At 40.7% G+C, this 12,342-nt stretch overlaps 1 long non-coding RNA gene across 1 annotated transcript; it reads right to left on the minus strand.

Moving 5' to 3' along the window:
* Nucleotides 1-4,267: 4,267 nt before the first annotated feature.
* Nucleotides 4,268-4,723, minus strand: LOC133891065 (uncharacterized). The gene is made up of 2 exons (XR_009904142.1): nt 4,591-4,723; nt 4,268-4,463 (listed from the first exon to the last, which is right to left on the minus strand). It is a non-coding gene; the product is annotated as an uncharacterized LOC133891065 (long non-coding RNA).
* Nucleotides 4,724-12,342: the final 7,619 nt, after the last annotated feature.

Raw genomic sequence — 12,342 nt, forward strand, 5'->3', positions numbered from 1 at the left:
AATGGTTTGGTAATCTGTGAGAAATTCTTGATGTATCTTCTGTAAAATTCAGCATGACTAAAAAAGTTTCCCGGTGACTTAAAATTAATAGGAGGTGGCAACATATGTACTGTTTCAATTTTAGTCTTTTCCATTTATGTCCCTCTCTCACAAACTACATGTCCAAGTATAATCCCCTCTCTTACCATATAGTGACACTTCTCTACAGTACCTTCTCCAAATTTACCAAATATGCAAAGAACTAAACCAGTTCCTTCTCTGGAACAAAACCCAAGAAATTACACTGGATCGTCCAAGAATACCATAGACAATAACATGTAGATGGATGATAAATAAGGTTTACACCACTAAGTGTGTATAAATTTAGTTCATCGGATCAAGGAAAATATTTGACATAAATCCGTTGTGGAAGGTAAAAATAGAGCCTAAATACAAATTCTTCACATGGCTTCTTATACAAAACTAAATCCTCCCAACTGACAACCTCCCATGGAGAGGATGACCTCATGATCAGATCTGCAATCTATGCAACTCGGAAAATGAAACACCGACACATCTTTACAATAGTCACACAATGGAGGTGTGGACACACGTATCCAACTGGATTGGTCTTGCCAAAATGTTGGAATTTTCAGACTAATAAACCATCGTGTAGAATGATGGTGCCAAGCAGGTACAAGGATCGATAAGCACTACAAACCAGAGTTCAGTGGAGCGTTCATTTATGTTTGGTGGAATCACTACCATAAAATTAGTGAAAGAAGATGATATGTTATAGATGGTTTCTTACGATCTATCACTGATAAAATACCCTCAGATGGTCGCTAAGACAAATATATCTGTAACAAGACCACCATCTGGTTGTGCCTAAACTCACAGACGGTTTTTAAAAATCCGTCTGTTAATATCATACTGACGCATATGGTTTTTAGAATAACTCATCTGTGATATTGTCACAGACAGTTTCTTATAAGATCCGTTTGTATCTATATGATAAACACATACATATTTTATGAAAGGTTGTCTATATTTAAAGACCCATGAACTATTTCAAATTTAACCACTCGTCTCCCTTGGCTCTTTTCGATTTCCACACACACAACCTCTGGTTCTTTTGACTTTCCTCAAACACAAATCTCAGTATAAAGCAACGAGGAATTTTCATCTTCCTTCCTCGTTCTACTCGTTACCATCCAAGTGTTCATCTTCCACACACCGCATTGGAGAAGCGAGATCTAGGCGTTGAATCTCCTTCACTGCACTCAGGTGAGTATTGTAGGATTCCCATCGTGGTTTTGTTGGGGTTTCTTAGGATTTGCTTCGATCTGTGTAAGTGAGGGTAATGCCTTGTTTCAGTCGCAGATCTGCAATGGCTCAGTTCATGGTAATCTAGCGGTGGCAGGATAAGATTGTCCCTATGGCTGCTTCCACGGTGCGGATGCTTGGCGTCAAATTCGGCCGAGTGGACTTCGTGCTCTTCGCTGTTGTGAAGGCCCCCTCCATTGACTCTTTGTTTGCTGTAGATCGCGTTCTCCATTATGTTCTTTCAGATTGAATTTGTTTCATTGTTGTTCGTCACAATAGAGATATTTTTCGTTAACTACAAGGCTGGTTTGAATGCACATTTCTTGCTTAATTGTGGCTGGTGGTTTGACAGCAACGTGGTCTGGTTCTGGCTCATACATGGGGTAGTTAAGATGGAGCCTAATCCGGATGACTGTGAGATGCTCATTGAAGATGATGCTTGGGTTAATGTCATGCTAAAACATAGAAGGTTGAGATAATGTCAATCATTTCATCTTTTTGGAAGACGGCGTTGATCGACCAATGATGTCAATCATTTGAGCCTTCTGAAAGACGGCGTCGCCATAATGTATATCATCTCATTCTTTTGGAAGACATCGTCGCCAATGATGTATATCTAGGGATTGTGTGTAGCTAGTTAAGTTTATGTGTTCTGAACAATGTGTGATATGGATCTGTATAATATTCTTAACCTTAGTGATATGTAAATGCCTATGTTGATGTTCTGAACAATATATGATCGATATATTTTGAACAATGTGTCAATGTGTTATTTAATTTGTGAATTATAAAGTGTGTTTACCATACCACAGCCAGGAACCAAATTGCTTATAGGGGGAAACGATCACACAAACGGTTAAAAAAAAACTCAATATGTGAAAATTAACACAGATAGGTTTAAAAAAAAAATCAATGATCCTTACTACTCACAGAAGATTTTCCACAAAATCCGTCTATATATAACTCAATTACAGACAGAGCTAAAAAAGTCTGTAATAAGATTGATATCATAGACACTTTTACAAAAACAAAACCTATAATTATCTATGATAGAATTTAAAATCTTCCTATAATAATCCTTTCTAATATAGTGATTATTTGGAAAGAACTAACCGAAGAATCTTCAAATGAGAAGAGCTCACTGCACTACATGTGGCTTAAAGTGCGAAGGAAGGCTTTGATCAAAGGAGTTTGGGTATGTCCTCTGCCGTCCTTCCGAGAAAAAAAATCCTGTAGTGATAACTATTTTTGTTTGAGTTGATTGTAGTGATAGCTGATCAGCGTTAAAAGATGAGCGTATATCTTTCTCTATGGTTACCAGCATTAAGAATTAATGGTTCGTTATTATCCTTCCCACTGACTTGCCAAAATTATATATGACCTTCACATTCATAAAGCGCCAACAACTAAATGAACTGAAAAAGTTATTAGTTTCTCTGAACGAGACTGTTACCTAACCGCACGTTTTCTATATGGGCAATGCGACAAAAGATGAACCAAACGATACAGCAGCATTCGAATTATTATATATTTTCACGTGGTCTGCATGGGCAGGTTGTGGAGTCAAAGTTATCGTCGGATTGTTCAAAATTGCCGAGAAGGTGCCGATTTATACTCTTCAAATAAATTTCGTTTTAGATATTAACATAATTTTTAAAATATAATTTAAAAACTACTTTATACTCCCTCTATATTGATAAAACGTAGAAAAAATATTATTATAAAAATACTTCTCGAGGTAAAGTCAAAGTTTAAAATAACCGAATACATGTAACCTAAAACTTATTTCAAATTGAATGAAATATACGTATATGATTAATGCATACGTGCACATCTAAACCACTATACTCATATGTCGGTGGTCTAAGACAAGCAAGATTCGTGGTTTCACGACTTCATCTTGAGAAATGTCATAGGCCGTGCCAGTCAAAGTTTGACCAGCCAACTAACCTTTACATGCGTTGAGGAAACACTACCGGAGACAGCTTCTTTGCCGAGTGCCTCAGGCACTCGGCAAAGGACGATATACACTCGGCAAAGGCTTTGCCGAGTGCTACACTCGGCAAAGGGCGCTCGGTAAAAAATTTGTCGGCAAAGATCTCTTTGCCGAGTGCACTTTATCGGGCACTCAGCAAAGGCTTTGCCGAGTGCTAAGCTGACACTCGGCAAAGGCCTCCGCTTTGCCGAGCGCCAGTGAATCAAACACTCGGCAAAGGTGGCGTCTGTGCCGAGTGCCACTGGAGGACACTCGGCAAACAGGCCATCTTTGCCGAGTGCCTGGACCGTGGCTCTCGGCAAAGCATGTTGTCACTTTGCCGAGTGTCATGGCCATTGCACTCGGCAAAGTGACTGAAAATAGCCTTTTTTATTTGTTTTTGACATCCCATCCAAACAAACAGATATATATATATATATATATGTATATATATATATATATGTATATATATATATATATATATATATATATATATATATATATAGGACACCTATTCTATACTCCTAGGAGTATGTACTCCCACATGCAATATACCACCTAAACAAACACTTTATACTCTTTTATCATTTTTAGTATACTCTAATACTAATTCTAAGATACTCCAATATGAGTTGTATGAAAAAAATTCAATGTTAGCCTTTCATTTTTGCTATATACTCTTTTTTATACATAAAAGAAGTATATACACAAATTATGATAAAAAATCATGGAATTTCATAAAAAAAATCGTGGGATTTGCATTATAGTATCTTATAATTACTAATGAAGTATATTTAAAGTGATAAAGAAGTATAACACATGTGTAAAAGTGGTATATGAGAGGTGAGAGTACATATACCCAGGAGTACATACTAGTTTTCCTATATATATATATATATATATATATATATGTATATATATAACAAACATCACCAACATCACATATATATCATCAACAGCACATATATATCACCAACACCACATATATATCACAAACATCACATGTCTCACAATATATCACAAATAAGTTCACAAGTAATCCAAGTGCTCCATCATCTACAACCATAATTGCAAATAGAAGTACCATTAACAACCACAAGTATCATCACCAAGATGGTCAATGAAACTGATTTGGTGAAGGATTCGCTGAAGCATGAGGATCGTTCGATGCCGCCGATTGATTCTGCACAAAGGAGAAGAGATTGCATGTGTGAGACAAGATAAATATATACCATACATGAATAAAACTTTCATACTCCACTAGGTTTGACCGTAAGCATGAACATACAAACTAAAACATTTATACTCACAGGAGTAGAATAGTGAGGAGGTGGAGGTGGAGCGAATAGCGAAGGTGGCGGAGCTACACCCGTAGCGGCGCCAATACTTTGCATGTACTGAAGAATCTCCACCATCCTCCGCTGCTCGGCCTCCCGCTCGGCCTTCACCCTCTCCATCGTCGCCTGCATTTGCTCCCGTATCCTCCTCTCTTGTTCCAGCTGGGCCTACAATATATTCACCCTAATGTTACAATAATGCAAAGGAAAGGTATGAAAAAACCAATGAACGACGAATAAACCAGGAATAACCTCGAGTGCCTCTACCCGGTGGTGTGAAGTGTCCTTCCGAGGTCGTATGGCCGGGCTCGTGCTCGTGCTGCTTGCTCGAATCTGGGAGAGACTGGGAGTAGCGGCCGAGTCGATTGCGCCGTCGCCAATCCAGTATCGCCCATGCTTCTTGCCTCCTCCCACCCTCATGACGACTTCTCCATCAAGGTCCTCGGTGCTCGGATCGTACTCTGGCCCATGGACCTCCCTTGCCATCGATGTGTACTCACTAAGGCGGTTGTGGACGGTCGCATTGCTGTACGCCTCGGGCCCGTCCTCCGGGTTGTAGTCGATGTCGGACGTCGCCTTGCCCTTGTGGGCCATAGCAAATGCCTTGAAGATGGAGCAAGGCTGGCCACCATGTGACGCCGACTGCGAGAAAAACAGCAAGATGATTAGAAATCATGCAGAATTGAGCGTTAGAATAAATAAATGAATTCGCGTACCCATGTTTGTGCGTATCCGCTGAGGTTGCGGCTGCCTTGATGGTGTGCTACACCTGGCATCATCAAACGCCGCTCCCGGCACAAGTTGTGCGTCTCCTCCCACTCGCGTGAGCACCACTTGTCCACCATCTGTTCCCAGCACTGGGGATGCGCGGCGCACCAATAAGGAATCATCTACAGGCCATCAAGTACATGACATATCAGAAGATGAAATTAAGCCTACTTAATCTCAAAAGGAATCAGTATTAATGTTCTGTATTTACCTGCAGGTACTGGTCCCGGGTCAGCGTCATGGTTCTTGCGTCCCTTTTGGTGACCTTCGTTCCAACGACGGTCCTGTGGTAAGTTACGACGGCCTGGATGCGCGCCTCGTAATGCATGTCCACGACGAGTTTTTTGCAGCATTTGGTAGCCACCGCATCCGCCCTGGCCTCATGTCCGTTCTGGCATCTAAAGAAATCCTGCATACAAACACGATGTATCCATTCATTATTTCAAGAATGTCCAATAAATACGATGTATTGAGCAATGTAGTGCGAGGAAAACTTACCCACAGCTCTTGCTTCACCCGCTCCGCCTTGTTGTTGAATACCCTGCGGGCCCGATCTGCAGCATCGGGGGCGGCGGCGTAGTGGTCAAACGAGTAGGCCGGCCCCGTCACTCCGGCGTACTCAACCAGGCCAGGGAAACTAACCCCACCTACGCATCCGCGGGCTGTCCAAAAAATGTGGACAATTCGAAACAGATACAGTTTTAGATATGGAAATATCTGCATATTTCCAACCGTATCTCTTTCGAACGGGAGACGCCTAACTGGGTTACGTGATCTACGACCATGATACGGAAAGAGGGGTTATACCTAGGGTGGCGGTGGAGTCAGGCTAGCGGGGCCGTGGCGGGTCGGTGCAGTGGCTAGGCGACGCGGTGCAGGCAGACCCGCAGCGGCAAGGAAGGCGATCGGGGTCGCCGAGGTACTCCGGCGCCGCTCCGACTGGCTCTTCTCTGCAAAAAAAGAAACATAAAACTGTCAATACAAAATTTCGGCAGCACCTCCCCTGCACGGTGAGGTTTCCAAAACCTGCAAGAAAACCAACGGCACGATGGCCGACATGCACATATATATGAACGACGATGGCCGACATGCACAAGATTATATCCAACCACATATATATAACAATGTCGTCATTCTTTTTCCCTCTAACTATGGTTCTAGCTTTATCCACGATGTATTGCAAACTAGGAAGGTAATCACACTTCTTCCATGAGCAGTCTCCAACCAAAACTACCGACTACCAAGGTCTTTTTTTTATACAGCACCAAAGGTTTAAATTATGCATTAGGAAGCAAGTTTACTGTGCAGCATAATTCCTACTGCACAGAGCTAACAATCCTAAACAAAGCTAACAATAGCAGCTAACGAAGACAGACCAACTTTTATGATCGCAAAACGTGTGCTAGTTCGACCTAATTGGCTAATTTCTCAAGCAGTATTACCAACTAAAACTACATAGGTCCAATATTTAGCCAGGACAGCAGGACTCTATCGCCGTACCTACGGCGGACGGAGGAGGCGGACGCCGAACCGGTCTAGGGCCCGAGCGGCAAGGCCTTCGGGCGATCCGTCGGCGTCACCGGTGAAGACGGCGCAGGGGAGGCCCGGGCGGAGCACCTGCACGGTGCGCACGGCGCACCAGGGCGCGGGCGGGCACGGGCGCGGGCGCCGCGGGCGCGGCCGGCGCGGGCGTGGGCGGCCCGGGCGGAGCACCTCCACGGGCGGCGCGGAGCACCTCCACGGGCGGCGCACCAGGGCCCGGGCGGAGCACCTCCATGGGCGGCGCACCAGGGCGCGGGCGGGCGCGGGCGGCGCGGGCGCGGGGCGGCGCTGGCGCGGGGTGGGCAGCGCGGGCGCGGGGGCGGCTGGCGCGGGCGCGGGCGGCGGCGGGGCGTGTGTGCGTGTGTGCGGTGCGTGGGCCGGCCGGGGGTTAAATCCCCCCTTTGCCGAGTGCCCCCGATCTAGCACTCGGCAAAGAGGGGTTTTCTTTAAAAAAAATTTAAAAATCTTTGCCGAGTGCCCCCGATCTGGCCCTCGGCAAAGAGGGGTTTTTTAAAAAAAATTTGAAATTCTTTGCCGAGTGCCAGACGTCTTGGCACTCGGCAAAGAGGCTCCTTTCCCGAGTGTCATTTTTTGACACTCGGCAAACCCTAATTTTTTTTCACTTTTGACCTCCAAACTTTTTCTGCAGTGCTCATACAATACCTGGTACTCCATGTTCCAATGTGACACATTTCTCGGACTTTTTCTATATTTCTTTAATTTATTTCAATTAATTGAATTTTCTTGGATAATTCAAATTATAACTGCTAGTCATTCGAATAATGAAAAAAAATGAATGGAAAAATGATATTCATGTTATTTAGTATAATGTGAGGCCGTATCCAGGAACAGACCACAAATTTCGAACATCTTGTTCACGAAACATGACCACGAACTTGCGGTCGAGTTGTTTTTAAATTGTATAAAAAACAAACGAAGTCCGAAAATCATGAAACTTGTCAAGATGTCATGATATCATATGTGGAGGCTGTGATAAAAATTTGAGAAGGTTTTGCGCAAGTTGTCATGTACAATGCTTGTAACCGTTGCAAACCGAAGAAGTTTATCCAGGTTTCTTCGGAGATTCTTCGGTTTGCAAGCATCGTACGTGACAACTTGTGCAAAACCTTCTCAAATTTTTATCACAGCCTCCACATATGATATCATGACATCTTGACAAGTTTCATGATTTTCGGACTTCGTTTGCTTTTTATACAATTTAAAAACAACTCGACCGCAAGTTCGTGGTCATGTTTCGTGAACAAGATGTTCAAAATTTGTGGTCTGTTCCTGGATACGGCCTCACATTATACTAAATAACATGAATACCATTTTTTTCATTATTCGAATGACTAACAGTTATAATTTGAATTATCCAAGAAAATTCAATTAATTGAAATAAATTAAAGAAATATAGAAAAAGTCCGAGAAATGTGCCACATTGGAACATGGAGTACCAGGTATTGTATGAGGACTGCAGAAAAAGTTTGGAGGTCAAAAGTGAAAAAAAAATTAGGGTTTGCCGAGTGTCAAAAAATGACACTCGGGAAAGGAGCCTCTTTGCCGAGTTCTTTCTCTCTGGCACTCGGCAAATAGCCTCCACGAACTTGCTCAAAAGTGAAAAAAATAGGGTTTGCCGAGTGTCAAAAAATGACACTCGGGAAAGGAGCCTCTTTGCCGAGTGCCATATGTTTGCCGAGTTCTTTATCTCTGGCACTCGGCAAATTGCCTCTTTGCCGAGTTCTTTCTCTATGGCACTCGGCAAATAGCCTCCACGAACTTGCTCAAAAGTGAAAAATAGGGTTTGCCGAGTGTTAAAAAATAACACTCGGGAAAGGAGCCTCTTTGCCGAGTGCCATATGTTTGCCGAGTTCTTTATATCTGGCACTCGGCAAATTGCCTCTTTGCCGAGTTCTTTCTCTGTGGCACTCGGCAAAGAGCCTCTTTGCCGAGTGCCAGATACTGGCACTCGGCAAAGAGGCTCTTTGCCGAGTGCCCGATAAAAAGCACGCGGCAAAGTCTGGGACACTCGGCAAAGAAGCCGTCTCCGATAGTGAAAAGACCACGTGTTATTGCGTATTCTCCCCGTTTCGTTTCGCTATGTTTATCTACACCTATCGTTCCATGTAGACCAAGAAAATTTAAAATCAAGAAGTAATGCAAGAGAAAGCTATCACTCCCACCACACAATCCTGTTCTTGAAACTTGAAAAGAAAACAAATTTAAATGCTCTTGGCATGCGTGCATTCTTTGGTTACAAGGTTTGCACTTAAATTAAAGTTTGTTGGAAGGTAAATACTTTGCGTACAACTTATTTGTACAACCATGTTACAACCTAGTAATCCAAGCCTTTTGATTATTAGTAAGTGAACCATAACCGCAGTGATTCAAGCCATGGGGTCTCCTGATTGTAACACGGTTGCACAAATGGATTGTATATATAACAAAATAATATAAATATTCTCTAGATACTATTAGTGCATAAGGGAAGAGATCACAATGAAACATCCTTGTTACATCAGTGGACAAATATTTGAAAACAGATACTCCAGAGGATATAAGAAAACATAGTAAAATAGACAGAGTATATATATTGAGTACTTTGAAAGAAAAAAAACTTAAGACTAAAATGCTACACTTGGAAAAATTCTATAGAAATATAGGGCAAACCTCAGGAATTTAAAGAGAGATACATAAAGGGAAGTTCCACAAGGTCTAACCCTCTGGTTAGATTTTCTTAAAAATTTATACGGATCCAATCATTCCATAGATAATTCATAAGATGTTTTTCCTTGTTCGAAAGGGCCACAAAGAAAATTTCTCTATACAATTAGAATCTTACACAAAAAATAATTTTCCTTTTTTCAATGGATGCTCGAGGGAGACAAAGAAACGATTTATAAGACCTTCTATTTACACCACCTTGACCTTGTTGCCAGCTGTTCAAACTCCCATGGACCCTTGTTGCTCACCTTGTCTTGCTCTTACGGCCCCTCACAATTGAATCGGAAATTGGTTGTGGTGTATAAGTAACCGAAGAATCATTATAATGGTAGGTAAAACTATCTTAATTTTTCATTTCTTGTGACGACTTCAGATTTTTCAAATTCAATTATGGATGAACTACCCACATTATCACTACTCAATGAGAATAAAATATCTTCATAAAAAATGACATCACGACTAATGATCAATTTATGAAAATCTAAACACCATAAACGATATCTTTTGACACCTGACCCATATCCAACAAATATGCATCTTCTTACTCTAGGCTCTAATTTTTCAATCCCAACATGAGCATAAGCAGAACAAAAGAAATTCTAAAATTGGAATAATTAACTAGTTTACATGACTAAATATGTTCTTGAATTTGAAAATTAATGGAAGAATTTTGTGAGAAATTGATGAAATAGCAAGCTATAGAAATAGTCTTAGCCCACAAAGCACGCTTATTCTATAGACTTGCATTTGACAGCATGCAATAGGCTCTTTCTAGAAGAAGGCAATTCATACGCTCTGTCGCACCATTTTGCTGAGGAGTTCGTGAAATAGTCAAATGTCTTGCAATACCATAATTAGCACAAAATTCATCAAACTCACCGCTACAAAATTCCAATCTATTATTGATTCTAAATTCTTGATTTTTCTGCTAGTTTGATTTTCCACCAAAACTTTTCACTTCTAGAATACTGAAAAAACTTTATTATTATGTTTCAAGAAATAAACCCAAACTTTACGAGAAAAATTATCAATAAATATTATCATGTACTCACATCCACTAAGAGAAAAAACTTAGACTTGTCCCCAAGATCATAATGAATATAATCAAGAATTCATTTAGTTTGATGAGTTGCAGTACTAAAACTAACCCTCTTTTATTTGCCGAAAATATCATACTTACATACATCAAGTTTGCCAATATTATTTAAAAGTCCTTTCTTGCATAGGAGATGCATACATTTCTCACTCATATGACCCAAACACATACGCCAAAGTTTGGTGATGTGCGTATCCGATGCAATAGTAGAAATAACTGCAATATCTATAATTGTGCTCCTTGCAAGTGATAAATACCACTAATTCTATTGGTTTTTGGCACAACAAGGTTACCTTTTGAAATCTTAATAACACCATTTTCTTCAATATATCTATATCCCAAAGATTCTATGGTTTTATTATGGGAATATGATGAACATCATAAGGGTCCTAACAACGCTATCATGGATTTTGATTTGAACAAAATCAATTCCAACAATTTCCAATAGATACTCATCACCAACCACAACTTTACTACTACCAACAGGATCATAAGTAGAAAAGCACTCTTTATATAGATATATATGAAAAGTGCAAGTCAAATCATTAATCCATGCATTTTGATTCCTCAAATTAGTACTGCTGATGAGAGCCTCACCATCAGATTCATTACAACAAAACTAGCCACAAAAGATTTTCTTTTTGATTCTTATTACTCATTTCTTCCTTATTTTTCACTTTAAGCACTCAGAAATTTCTTGATTTATTTTCTCGCAATAACAACAAAAAAGTATGGATTTAAGGTCTCTTGATTTAGATCTAGACTTTGATTAGAAGGATTGCTTTCAGAATGAGAATCAACACCAAATTTCTCTTTGGACAACAAATCTAATTTAATCTTATCAAACTAAGAGTATCATAATTGCCATAGAGCATAATTTCCTTGAAGTATTTAAATGTAGCAGGCAAAGAAACGGGCAAAAGAGTAGTCTTATCTTCATCATCGATTTTCACATCTAACTTCTCAAGATCAATGGTGAGCGAATTAAACTCATTAAGATGAGACTGAATGGATATACCTTCTGTCATGTGAATCATGTACAAACATTCTTTGTGGCATAATTTATTGGCGATATTCTTCTTCATATGTAGTCATCTTATTAATGACTTCGCACAGAGCATTTGTAGACAAATTGAGTTGTATGGTGGAGAGTATTTCTTCGTCCAATTCCTCTAATTTATCATTTGGTATATCCTCCAATTTAACGAGCAACACCTTTTGGATATCTACTTGTGTGAGAGCAACTATCGTCTAAACCTACCATATGAAAAAATATCTTATCCTCGAACTTCTCAATATCAAATTTAGCGGATAACATAATAGAGAAAAATTACAGATAAAAAAATATAGAATATTCTCAAGGAAAAAACTTCCTAGTACGCCGTTGGTCTGCGTAGGGATTTCAGCAAAAAAAAAAAAATGTGTGCACAAACTTCCTGGTAAGTTTTGCTGTGTGCACGTAGCAATTTCTGAGCCAAAAAAGGTTTCTGTGCTTGATGACGTAAGCGGCGGATCGGGATCAGAGTGCGAGTCCGCGGCTTCACGTCAAGTCCGCGCTGAGCCGGGCGGATCGGCGGATCTTTTTGCAGTGGGGG

Source organism: Phragmites australis, chromosome 14 (assembly GCF_958298935.1).
Source record: "Phragmites australis chromosome 14, lpPhrAust1.1, whole genome shotgun sequence".
Lineage (NCBI taxonomy): Eukaryota > Viridiplantae > Streptophyta > Magnoliopsida > Poales > Poaceae > Phragmites > Phragmites australis.